Source organism: Aptenodytes forsteri, unplaced genomic scaffold, assembly GCF_000699145.1.
Source record: "Aptenodytes forsteri isolate BGI_AS27 unplaced genomic scaffold, ASM69914v1 Scaffold16, whole genome shotgun sequence".
Taxonomy (NCBI): Eukaryota; Metazoa; Chordata; class Aves; order Sphenisciformes; family Spheniscidae; genus Aptenodytes; species Aptenodytes forsteri.
Window position 1 is genome coordinate 2,954,171 of NW_008794753.1, and position 12,351 is coordinate 2,966,521.

The window sequence follows — 12,351 nt, forward strand, 5'->3', positions numbered from 1 at the left end:
GGGGGACTCTCAGGGCACTCCGACGACTGACACCTCCCCGGGGGGGGCTGCAGCGGCCCAGCCCCACGGCTGCAGGACCGCGAGGGCAGAGGCTGCTGGCGAAGGCAGGAGGACGGTCCACCCCAGATGAGGGCAAGCCTCCCGCTTCCCCACTCGACCCTAAAGCGGCAGCTTAGGCTGGCCCGGCCCTGAGGCGCCGGCCCGGCCTGTTTCCCCAGACCTAAGCTAAGATTAAAGCCGTGCTTCCTTCCGAGAGCCCGGGCAGTCACCCAGGGCCAGAACCTGCCCCCTTGCAGTCATCTGCATCAGGCCGATAGCCAGTGAGGAGCCGCCTTGTTCCCTCCAGCCAGCACTCAAGAGACCCCAAGCCTTACCCTCCAGCCAGCTGGAGACAGACATGTCTGGAGGTCAGATTCCCTGGAGAATGGCCACAGCGAGCATCGCTATTTTTATGTTTTAAAAGCCGTGAATCCTGACCAGACATCCAGGGCCACAGCACCAGACCACGTGTGATTCCCTCACAGTAATGTTCTGCATCCTCCTCAAGGCTCTCAGGCACGTGCATGCTCTGAATGCAAGTGCTGGGCCTCTGACATGAACATGACTGTGCAACGGGGTACACTGGAACAGGACTAGAGACTGCCAACTGAGGGCAAAGTCTTCACCTCGGTGAATCCCGGGCGGTCTGGGCAGTCATCACAGGAGTCAAGATTTCCTCTACAAATTCCCATTCAGGGACAGAAAATACATAACATTACTAAGAGGAGAAAACACTCTGTCCTCTGCCTGACAAAAACAGGCAGATCAACACTTCTTGAAACTCAGAATTTGTTTATTCAACACACATTTTGTTCATGCTGCCCCCATGACACTACTATGGAGCTATAAACCCATTCTTCCACATGACCTTTTGCACATGGTATACAATGCAAATGAATGCAAAGAATTAATCTTTGGCATCCTCAGCACAACTCAGAGGTACAATGCAATGAGTAAGAGAATTAATCTTTGGCATCCTCAGCACAACTCAGAGGTAGGTAAAGAAGCTTATTTTAATTAGAAGAGGATCTAAAGAGTTTTACAGCCTGTCTTCTGAGGACCCCCCCATACAAATAGTGAATAAGCAGGACAGGAAGAACTACACACAGGCTTGAGTTTATTAAATTAACTTGCAGCAGACTGGCAGTTAGCTTACATCTCAGCTACCTCTATAGTCTTTCATTCTCTGTGAAACAGGGAAGGCAGAAAGCAATAGCAGAACAGTAAATTAACGTTGACAAGGTTCTTCCATTGAAAAGCAACAGAAAGCAGTGAAAGGATTAGGAAAACAGAGTGTAACTAACAGAGCCGTAACAATCAATAGCTGCAAGTGGCAGCAACCAGATGAAATGAATGCAAACATTTACAGGGATCACTAAAATGGACAATGATCCTTCTGGATCACTGCTGATTAGATCAGTGCTCATAAGGACTTAACAACTAGAACAAGGGTATGCCAGGGACATTCCAGCTGTGAATTTTATTAGCAAATGAGTGGAATTGTGCTTGATCCTCGACTCATCTCTGTCAGGGAAGAGGTGAACATAGCAAGCAGAGCCAGGACACTGTGCATAAAGACACTATTCACTTGACATCAGCAAAATTTGCAGTCATTTTGCCAATGAGCTCTGTCAAGACAAACGTCACTTGCTTTATCCTTCCTTGATCCCAATGCAGACTGGGCAAACCTCATAAAATGTTTACAGACATCTAGCATAGACAGCCTGGAACAGAGCACGTCACCAACACTGCCTGCAACAGCAGAAACCCAGAACAATTTCACTGCAGCACAAGCAAGCAATCAGAATGATGTCGTTCATTCTTCAGGAGACAGTTCAACAACAAGATGCCAAAGGACACTGGTGGTGGTCCTACCGGCCTCGTTGTTCATTGCAGTGGGATTCTACACGAGAGCAAAGGTCTGCGGTTCAAATCAGGGGTCAAAAGGATCTGTTCCCAACTAAAACAGGCAGCAGAGAGGCACCTGACTCAGCCAGGAGCAGTTTCTTCAAACATTCTGTATTATTAAGCTGCCAAAGTGGTTCCTAGTCACTCCAAGTATTTTATTTTAAGCCCTCACCATACACACCCACACACACCCACATTTTAACTGCTTGCTTCCGAGGGAACTTCAAGGACACAGTGATATTAAAAAAAGTCATATCAAGCAGTTAAACATTCAGATTGATCAACTACCACTACTGTAAATTTTCAAGATTTACTTTTGTACGTCCTCGCACTAGGAACATCAACAAGAGATCCAAACAAGTTAGGTGTAATGGCTAAATTAAGTCAGCTCATACTGGCTTAAGAACTTCCACTGTGGCTACACAGCTGGGTTTTAGCAGTACTGCTTTCTACACTACTCCTATGGGCATTCACCCTACAGAAATAAGGCTTGACAGGGTCTTCCCCCTTTCCTGACACAAGCAGTGTTTTTGTGAGACCAACACAAGTTGAATAGCTAAATGCCTGGCCGATGCTTATCTACACAATTAAGTATTGTTCCCTACCACAGTTTCCCTACCTATTAAACAGAAATAAATACTTCTGTATTCTTTAATAATAGACAACAACTAGGATCAAATACTTCTAACCAAGGCTCAAAGCTGCGAAGTTAATTACCAAAGCTAGCATTCATGCCAATAAGCTCAAATTCAGACTTACCCTTCACTTTTCTTTCTCCTCAGCAAACAGTCGGACCCCAGGACAGCACAGCAGCAGACACATGCGTGTGCTCTCACTAACAGGATGCAGTGCAATTTCTCTCAAGGATACACACAATTCCCACAAATATATTCAGTATTAAATGAAAGCAGACCAGAAAAGCAGCAAAGCACCCAGTAAATAATCCTTTTTGACTTACCACCATGTAAGGACCACCCTGCAGCTTTCGTCCCCTCCCAGCACCCAGGTGAGGCTGGGAGCCGTTAGCCCTTACTGCTGCCAGCTGGCTGTGGTGCCCCAGGTGTGCTGCCTTGTGCAATTTCAAACCCAGCAGAGGCCCTCCCTGGCTCCCCGCACACCTCAACTCTCTGCTCAGTCTCCAGTTTCTAGCAGGGGCCCCGTCCGGAGACTTTTGCCTACCCCGTGACATTTATTATCCCAACTCCAATTCACACCAGTTCAATACCCAGCTCTACCACTTGCAAATCTCTCTCCTTGTCTACTCTGAACTTTGGCTTTCTATGCAGTCCATTTGTATTGGGCCCAAAAGTTCTCCTGTGGAAATACATATTCTAATTCTCTCCCATTTCTTCAGAAATGAGTTTATCATCTACTCCTCAACTCAGGTAGTCTCTTACTTTCAAGTAGCTTCCCCACTACTCAAACAAAACCCCTGCCTTCTTAGCAGGCCTCTTCTAAGAAGCTCCCTGGTAATAGTGCCTTCTACTACCTATACATAAAACCCTACTAAATGAGAAAAATAACTCTAGTATAAGGGCTAATATTGAATTTTAACACATGATAAAGATTTTTTGCTTTCAGAATAGTTGTTTCAATAAATTAATTCATAAACACTGGGCTTTAGTACTACCTCGTAACACAGCACTAGTACAAGTCCTGCTTCCTGATGTGGAAAAACATGCAGTCAGGCCCATTTAGTTATTTACTGTTTTCCAGATCTCAATCCACAACCCTTGCTCATACAAAGACCTGATCTGATGGTGCTGCTCTTGTTTAGCCACTGAGACAAAGTCTAGTAAGGCCCCACTCTCCATTTTGGAGAAGGCAGTTTCCAAGGCTTAATCTCTTGTGGCTCACACAAAGATGGCTAGAGAGCCCAGTCACGTTGCAAATCCACAGTGCCTAATTACAGCACAGAAGATACAAACTCTTAGATCCCAGCACTAGCAGATCTTCTAAGGTAGTGTCACTCTTCTATCTCAGCCACTATGTGACAAACTTAACTACTAGAAGTTAGACTAAACCCATGAAATTCCCCCCCTCAGCCCACCAAAAGGATCTGCAGAATTGGCTGAAGTGAACAGTTTAATATTCCACTGCAAAGCCACAAGGTCTCGATGATACTTTGCTTCACTTGTGCAGTCAGGATTTCTGTTCAGTCTAAATTTTGCAAAATGGCATCACTGGCACAGAAGGGGAGAGAAGAGCAGATGATGTTTCTGTGGCTTAAATATCAATAGCAGATAAATGAAGCCATTCTACTGACAAATTACTCTCAGCAGAAAAAAATTAGAAATGGGGCAGCTGCCGCTGTTAAAACCAATCAATCAAGAAAAAGCCTGCATGAAGTTAAACCATTTCCATGCCCCATACCTCACCTGCTCTCAAAGTATATTTAACTGTATTACATAAACAGAATAAAGCAGGTGATTAATATGCCTTTGCTCAGGGATTAATATCTTGTCATTTCAGCTTCACTGTATAAGAGCAGGCACACATCCTGAAATACAGAGACACAGAGTGAGGAAATGCTAAAAATAACTAGCCAGGCACACTATGCTTAAAGATGGTCCCATTGAGTGCATTTTATCTCTACAATCAACACTTGTCCTTTACAAATGCCAGCCCATTGATCTGTTTTGCCTAAACTGAATTTTACATTCAATTTACACTGATTGTATTCTAGCACTGAGTTATGGTGAGAAGGGAACATCGCCTTCCCTTTCAAGTTGTAGAATCGATACTTTCAGTGTTATCATGCTAGCTTACTATCTCTTCTTTCACCTTGTTAAAGGATGCAGGCCTAAAAGAAGCACCAGCTAATTTATTACTATTCAATAACAGTAGTTTTGTGCAAACCCTTCTGAGAAGCTTGACCCCAGCATTCTGGTTTCCTGAAAAATGGCAAACAATCTCAGAATAGATCCTAAAGATGGGCAAGAAGTTACACATCTTACATTTTCGGGTTCATTATGTGCAAGAATGACAGTACCTAACAGCTTTAGTGGACACAAAAGCCAACTGAGCCAGCTGCTGCATGAAACACAGTCAAAAGTGGGCTCCGTTTAGCTAAGGAAGAGCACAAGAGATAACTGGACAAAAGCCAAGATCCTCATTCAGAATTGTGACAGAGGAACATTCAGTGATTCTTCTGAGACTGTCCATGGCAGAGCCAGAAGCACCAGACTACAATAATCCCAGTGGAGTGACTCAGTTTCAAGGCCATGCTGTCTTCATACTGTAAAAGACATCACCAGAAGAAGAAAATGCGTCATAGCAAACAAGAAAATGAAATGCACAGGCACCACCCCTTGTCCCTTAGGGGGAAAGGCAGTACCTCTATGTTTAACAGTTTGCATACACTGGACTATCATCTGGACTGCAAGGAAGATGCACTAGGAAAAAACTGGCTCCACAGCCCAAGAAGGTCAGCATCCCATATGCTTCCAAGGGGTGAGATGGTATTTAAAAAACCTCTATTACCTTCTATTTTCCTCTGTTAACCTTTGTTATCTTCTATTTTCCTTGTTACAAAATTTAAATTTCTTGGTTTTGAGTACAAACATTGGGACCAAGAGTCCTTTGTTGTTATACCTGAACACTGTGAAGTCCTCTGTACTTTTGAGGCTAAATAGACAAAAAGTACTTGCCTACTTTCAGATCCAGGACCACGTCCTGGTTTCGGCTGGGATAGAGTTAATTTTCTTCCTAGTAGCTGGTACAGTGCTGTGTTTTGGATTTAGTATGAGAACGATGCTGATAACACACTGATGGTTTAGTTGTTGCTGAGCAGTGCTTACACTAGTCAAGGACTTTTCAGCTTCTCATGCCCTGCCAGCGAGAAGCTGGGAGGGGGCACAGCCAGGACAGCTGACCCAAACTGGCCAAAGGGCTATTCCATACCATACAACTCATGTTCAGTATATAAAGTGGGGGGAGTTAGCCGGGGGGCAGTGACCGCTGCTCAGGAACTGGCTGGGCATCAGTCAGCTGGTGGTGAGCAATTGCATTGTGCATCACTTATTTCATATATTCTTTTATCATTATTATTATTTCCCCTTCCTTTTCTGTCCTATCAAACCATCTTTATCTCAACCCTCAAGTTTTACTTTTTTTTTCCTCCCCAATTCTCTCCCCCACCCCACTGGGGGCAGGGGGCAGTGAGCGAACGGCTGTGGGGGGTTTAGCTGCCTGCCAGGTTAAACCACAACAGACCACCACAACTGAAGTCTCAGACAGAAGACACCTCTCCTTAATTCTGATCACAGATGGGATTCAAAAAACCACAGCTTCAACATGGCTGAAGTCTAAAGAAATATACTAATCAGAGAACTTCTTCCAGTTGGGTGTGAAGGCATGCATGAAAAGCTTGTAGTCTTCTAGAGCTCTCTAATCAGAACTGAGTTGGCCTTGCACCTTCAGTTCTCACTTTACTCAAACTTCAGCCCACCTGTGATGACAACAGACACAGAAAAGTGAACCTGCTTCAAAAACCAAGCACTCATCTGCATAGCCTCAATCCAAACTGGTTTTGTCATCAAGTTCTATGGACCGAAAAGGGATTTTTGTCAGTGACAAGTAACAAAATAAGTTAAACAGAAAGTGACAGTATCAGCCACACGATCTACCAGGAGCAAAGATACAGCACAGTATTTTTAATGAATCAGCTCCGTGCTAACTAATGGACTAGACCCATGAAATAAACTGGATTGCACAGTAGGTCAATATTTGCTTTAAACCACACAAATGCAAACACAACCTTTGGGAAACATCACCAATAAGCCAAAAATAAACAGCTGTCACAGGCTCCCAACAACAGAAGTTGTGGTATACCACAGTGTGCTGGTTTTGGCTGGGATAGAGTTAGTTTTCTTCATAGTAGCTCGTATGGTGCTCCGTTTTGGATTTGTGACCAAAACAGCGTTGTTAACACACTGATGTTTTAGCTATTGCTGAACAGTGCTTACATAGTATCAAAGCCTTTTCTGTTTCTCACACTGCCCTGCCAGCGAGTGGGCTGGGGGTGCACAAGAATTTGGGAGGGAACACAGCCAGGACAGCTGACCCCACCTGACCAAAGGGATATCCAATATGACATCATGCTCAGCAATAAAAGCTGGGGGAAAGAAACAGGAAGCGGGGACATTTGGAGTAACGGTGTTTGCCTTCCCAAGCAACCATTACACCTGATGAAATCCTGCTTTCTCAATTTTACCCTTCCAGTTCTCTCCCCTGTCCCACTGGGGTGGAAGTGAGCAAGCAGCTGTGTGGTGCTTAGCTGCCTGCCAGGGTTAACCCACAACACACAGAAAAGTGGAATATCTTTTGCCAGGTCAGGGATGTTCAAAATTCAGATTTACAAGTCAACATCAGTCAAACCCTACAAAAGAACAAGTTCTCTCTACCAGCTTCTACTGAACACAAAAAATTCAGGCTTTAAATTGGTGAGATCAGTGCTCATCTGCCCACTGGAGAATTAAGAGTGATTATAAGTGAAAGTTCACACTGGGCATCTAGTGGATCTCTTATTACACCTCACGAGATAATTGCTCATGAGCCCGATGAAATTTCCTTCTGGCTTTTGATGAACTGTTTTCTCTCCAGGAGGGAGAAAAACAGCTCCAGCCATTTGCTTTAATTGGACCTGACAGTTTGCAGATTGCTGCCTCAAGCCTTGAAAAGCTCAGTAGCTGGGGCTGATGAGAATCCACTTTTTTCTCAATAGCAGATTTCAGAGTTAAATTTACATTGCATTACAGTAAAAACAAACACACACACACCCAAAAACACACACAACCACCAGGTGATGCTGTTTAAAAAAAAAGGTAATCATTTGCTAAGTTTGCATTAAGGTCTTTTTCACTTTACACAGAAAAAATGGGAGGACGGATTTTAACTTTCCCACACTGTCCATGGAAGATCCCTGTGGCGTAAGGAAAACAAACAAAAACTTGCAAGCACTGCATTGAGTGACTCCCCTCCCCTGCCAAGAATCACCATTGCTTTTCTGGCCATTGGCATTAAGAGGTCAGTGGTCAACCACTCCTGCCAAGAATGACCATTGCTTTTCTGGCCATTGGCATTAAGAGGTCAGTGGTCAACCACCTGGCATCCCTTGCACTGGCTAGCAGGTCTTTTTGTGCCCATTCAGAACACTGACAAAAGTCACAATGTATAAAAAAAAAGTTTAATAAAGTCAAATACAACCTATCCAGGGAAGCTAGAAAATCTCCATTACTTAAAGAACAAGCTCAACATATCTATCGGGAATGGTTTTGGCGCAGTTTATCATGCGTTGTGGAAAAAGATGAACTAGGTGGCCTCATCAAAATCCCTTCCAGACCTATTTTCAATCACCTAGAAATGGAGGACCACACAGAAACATATTCCAACAGTGAGAAATCTGTCTTGACAGCAGATTTCAACTGTGCTCTTACTTAGACATTGCTCTAATATATTTCTCAGAGGCAAGACCATCTGGCCCAGAGCTGATGGTGTTAAGCCCTAGGTAAAGCTCAGGTCCGCATCTCTCTCACACCAGCTATCAACTCCTATTTACCATGAACATCTGGGTTAAATCACTTAAAAGTTCATAATCCTTCAATCTATTTACACAATTGCCTTGTCTGTCCAGAAAGGCAGTAAGTTTCCCCACAAGTCATTCAAAATCAGAAGACTAACATTACTGCAGGAGTAAAAAAATCAAGAGGAATTAACACTGAAGTCCCGCTTGAAGACATGTGGTTGAATAGTGGGTTGGAGAAAACACAGTACTGTGGTTCTGTGATATGGCTGTTCATAGGTATTTAGACTCTGGTACCCTCAGCAGTGGTGATACAATAGGATTACAAATCATCCAAGTTAGGAACACAAATTCCTCCAACTTTTCAAAATTAAAAGTAGCTACTTCAGACGCTGGCATAGAGCAAGCTGGAGCATAAAACCTGCTGAATCTCTGATGAGCCTTGATAGCTCATCCTACCAATTTTCAGATCCCCCTTCAGGCTTTCAGAATGGTCAACACTGCACTCCTGTCAGTTTTCAGCCTGGAACTTGCCCTTTCTGTGCTCTGAAAGCAGATCAAAAGGTTTAAGTCTAATCTATCCTGACACGCCTTTGGCTAGAGACATCAGCTGCATAGGAGCAGAATGAATGGAGTAGTTAGCTATTGCTTTCCTCCCTGGTACTTAATGAAGGTTTGAGGGTCAGCACGTACACCAATTCACTTACAAGTTTGTACATTTTAGAAGTACAGATGTTATCTTTCAGCTCTGGATAGCTGAGTACTTTAAAGAATGCAAGAACACTTTACAGATGGGAAATGGAGCCATAGTTATATACGGACTTGGTGGCAGATCCAGGAACAAAGCTCACATATCCTAGCTCCAAGTTCTGTTCTCCACAGCCTGGCCCACACTAGTCACAGCAGGGGGGGTATCAACCCATGATCCAGCATGCATCCTGCATTCCTTGGGGTCACGTCAAGGAATGCGGATCAAGGTCTAAGATCAAGCTATTTACTGTCCTGCTAGCACACACGGAACTTCACTTGATGCCATTTTCCACATACAGCCAGTCTAAATGCTAGAAGACTTGTTCCATATTCTTGGAAATTTCAAACACCACTACAGCTCTCATTACAGAGGGAGCAGAAATATTTAGATTTTGTAAGTCTCCCAAGAAACAAGAGACTGCACTTTCTCACTCTTCGCTTAAGGAGAGAAGAGTATCCAATGATCTCTCTCCAATCAGAGCTTCTAGTGAAAGTGTACTGAAAGTTCCATTGGTCTCCCTTTGACCGCACAGTATTACAACACCCTGGCCCCTCCATAAATACCCTTGATAAGCCATGAATCAGAATCCTTGAAAAACAGCTAGGACTCAAATCGTCTGCTCACAGGACTTTGCATTCTATTCCTGGATCCCTGCAAAACAGCAACTCAAAATGAAAGGGCATGATCAGTACTGTCACAAGTGGTATGGTCACATTCAGCATGACCCTGAATTCTGCCAGAGCCCAGGAGCAGTTCTGTATCAGAGATGATGAGCGCGGCAAACAGATTTGATGGGAACAGGCAGGCAGGGGCAACATGACCTAGGAGAGCTTAATTATCAAGTTGGAGAAAGCCTTCAACTTCAGCTAAACCACAGGCAACCAAGACCGGTCTCTGCGAGCAACTAATACTAATGCGACACAAATGCAAGGCAAGAGATGAGCTTGTTTCAGAGATAACTGCCAGAGCTCTGAACAGCCCATGGTGGTCGCGTAGCCACACACTTGTTGATCAAGGTAGCTTAGAAAGCCGTGAACATACCCCTTTCCAAGTAAAAATGGAAGGAGACAATTGCAACCACCATACCTGTAGTACTTCCACAGTTTTTGCAACTTCCAAGGCATTTGTCAAAGTTTTAGTGGAAAGAGGCTATGCGTGGACTCCCAATTCTTCCAAACAATCCCAGCAGTGGATTAGCGGCCATTGCAGACCAAAGCAGGAAAATAACAGATTCTTTATACACTAATTTGGCGCAGGATTTTCAGAGTCACAGAGCTTCAAACATGCATTCAAAATAAATGTCAAAACATATGAAGCTATACAGCAATATCATAATAAGCAGAGAATTTAATTAATTTAATTAATCTGCCACCCCAAATATCATACAATTATGAAGATTCTTCTCATTTCAGCAACTGAGAGAGGTATGCTGTGCAAAGAGAAAGGGATGGGAAACCTATTTACCTTTTTGAAGCCTAAAAAGAGAGTAATTATTCAACAGAACAGAACCAGAGGTGATGCTGTTAAATGACAGCTAGGTAACTGTTTGTTAACATGCTGCAGGCACACTTGCCAGTCCTAAATGAACTCATGTCCTTCCACCACAGAAATAGACAAGATTAGTACGGAAAACAGGTGTAAGGTACTGAAGATACATCAGTGACAGAGCTGGGACTACAGTGTGAGTCGCCTGACACCCAACCTACTGCCCTGTTAGTTGGCTGCCTTAAGGAAGAATTCTTGAAGGGAACCGTCATCCGCCCAATAGAAGTTAGCTGCTCCAGACACAAACCTAGACACCTGTAACTCAGAGCAGAAAGCAAAGCTCAAAATAGGGCAAGAACTCCTCTAGCTCTGCCAAGGCTATCGAAGCTTTCTCTTTCTGATTTCCGTTATCAACATGACACACAACATCATTCCAATCATAACAATGTGGGTAATGCGGATTATTTACAGTAACGGCATCCCTTGACAATTCACTCATCAATATCCTGAAACCATGGACAAAAAATTCAACACATAATCAAGTATGGAGAAAGGACCTAGAAGGATGAACAACTGCATTGTTCTTCATAGGGAGTAGTTTTAGGAAACCAAGGAGCTGTTAAACAGAGGAGAAATAAGAACGGTATCCCATTTCAGCCAAATAAACTCCTCCTATAGCAACAGAGAAACGCAGAGGATGCAATGAGGCTCTTGGCCAAAAAGAGAGAAGGTTGAGTAGCAAAGCCAAGTTCAAGTGACCTCCATGAAGGTGAGCCAGAGCTCACTTGTTTCTAAGTGAGGTAGCAATTAGAATTTGTTACATTCAGAAAGTCAGTTCTGGAGTTGAGTGTCTGCAGGAAAATCAGAACAAACATATGTAGTGCTTCCAATGCAGCTGTACCATCTTCTCTAGGTTTAAGTTTGGCCCTTGTTTTCATGACTCTCTCTCAGTTCAGGAAGATTGCAAATATCATAGAAACACAGGAGAGAAAAAGCCACATGTGCTTCAGTTCTGAGTTATATTCGGCATACAGCACATGCTCCAGCGATCCAAAACGCCCAGCAGGAATCACTGCCAATGTTTCAGCGCTCAGCTCTCACCTTAGCAAGTAAGGACTTACCTGCAGTACCCGTTTCAGAACGGGAAAACAGGATGCATGTTTACATCCTCCAGGGCAGCCAGCACTCGCCATCCAGAAGAAAAGAAATAAAAATGGAGCAGGAGCAAGCAGACGCGCCCCACTACGGACTCAACCCTGGCTAAACGTGGCAGAAAGAAAACTGGCCACTTAGAGCAGACCTGTTCCCAGCTCAGCCCAAGGAAGGAAAAGGGATAAAAACCAGGCACGCACCTGACAGAGCCGGGAGAGAACAAGATTCAGACAACCCTTCAGAAAGCCCCTGTCCTTAGCCAAGGGCTGTGTTTGCTTCCTTCCCTCATTCATTCTCGGCGCAGGAGTCTGAGCGGCAGACCTACCACAGCGGCCTAGGGAGAGAGGAGAAAACACGAGAAGCAGCTCGGGTGGGCACCATCGCTGCAGCCAGCGGCCACCGGCTCCTTTCCCACTCAAGACCTCCGCCGCACGAGACACGAGTCCAGCGCCGGCCCCCGCAATCGCGGCGGCACAGGCGGGCTCAAGCCCGG

At 44.4% G+C, this 12,351-nt stretch overlaps 1 protein-coding gene across 1 annotated transcript in view; it reads right to left on the minus strand.

The window, feature by feature from the left end:
• Positions 1–12,211, minus strand: part of MIB2 (mindbomb E3 ubiquitin protein ligase 2) — a 56,308-nt gene extending 44,097 nt beyond the window's left edge. The window contains exon 1 of the mRNA XM_009274166.2: positions 12,059–12,211. The gene's annotated coding sequence lies outside the window, so the exon portion shown is untranslated. The remainder of the gene's footprint in view (positions 1–12,058) is intronic.
• Between the last annotated feature and the right edge of the window lie 140 nt (positions 12,212–12,351).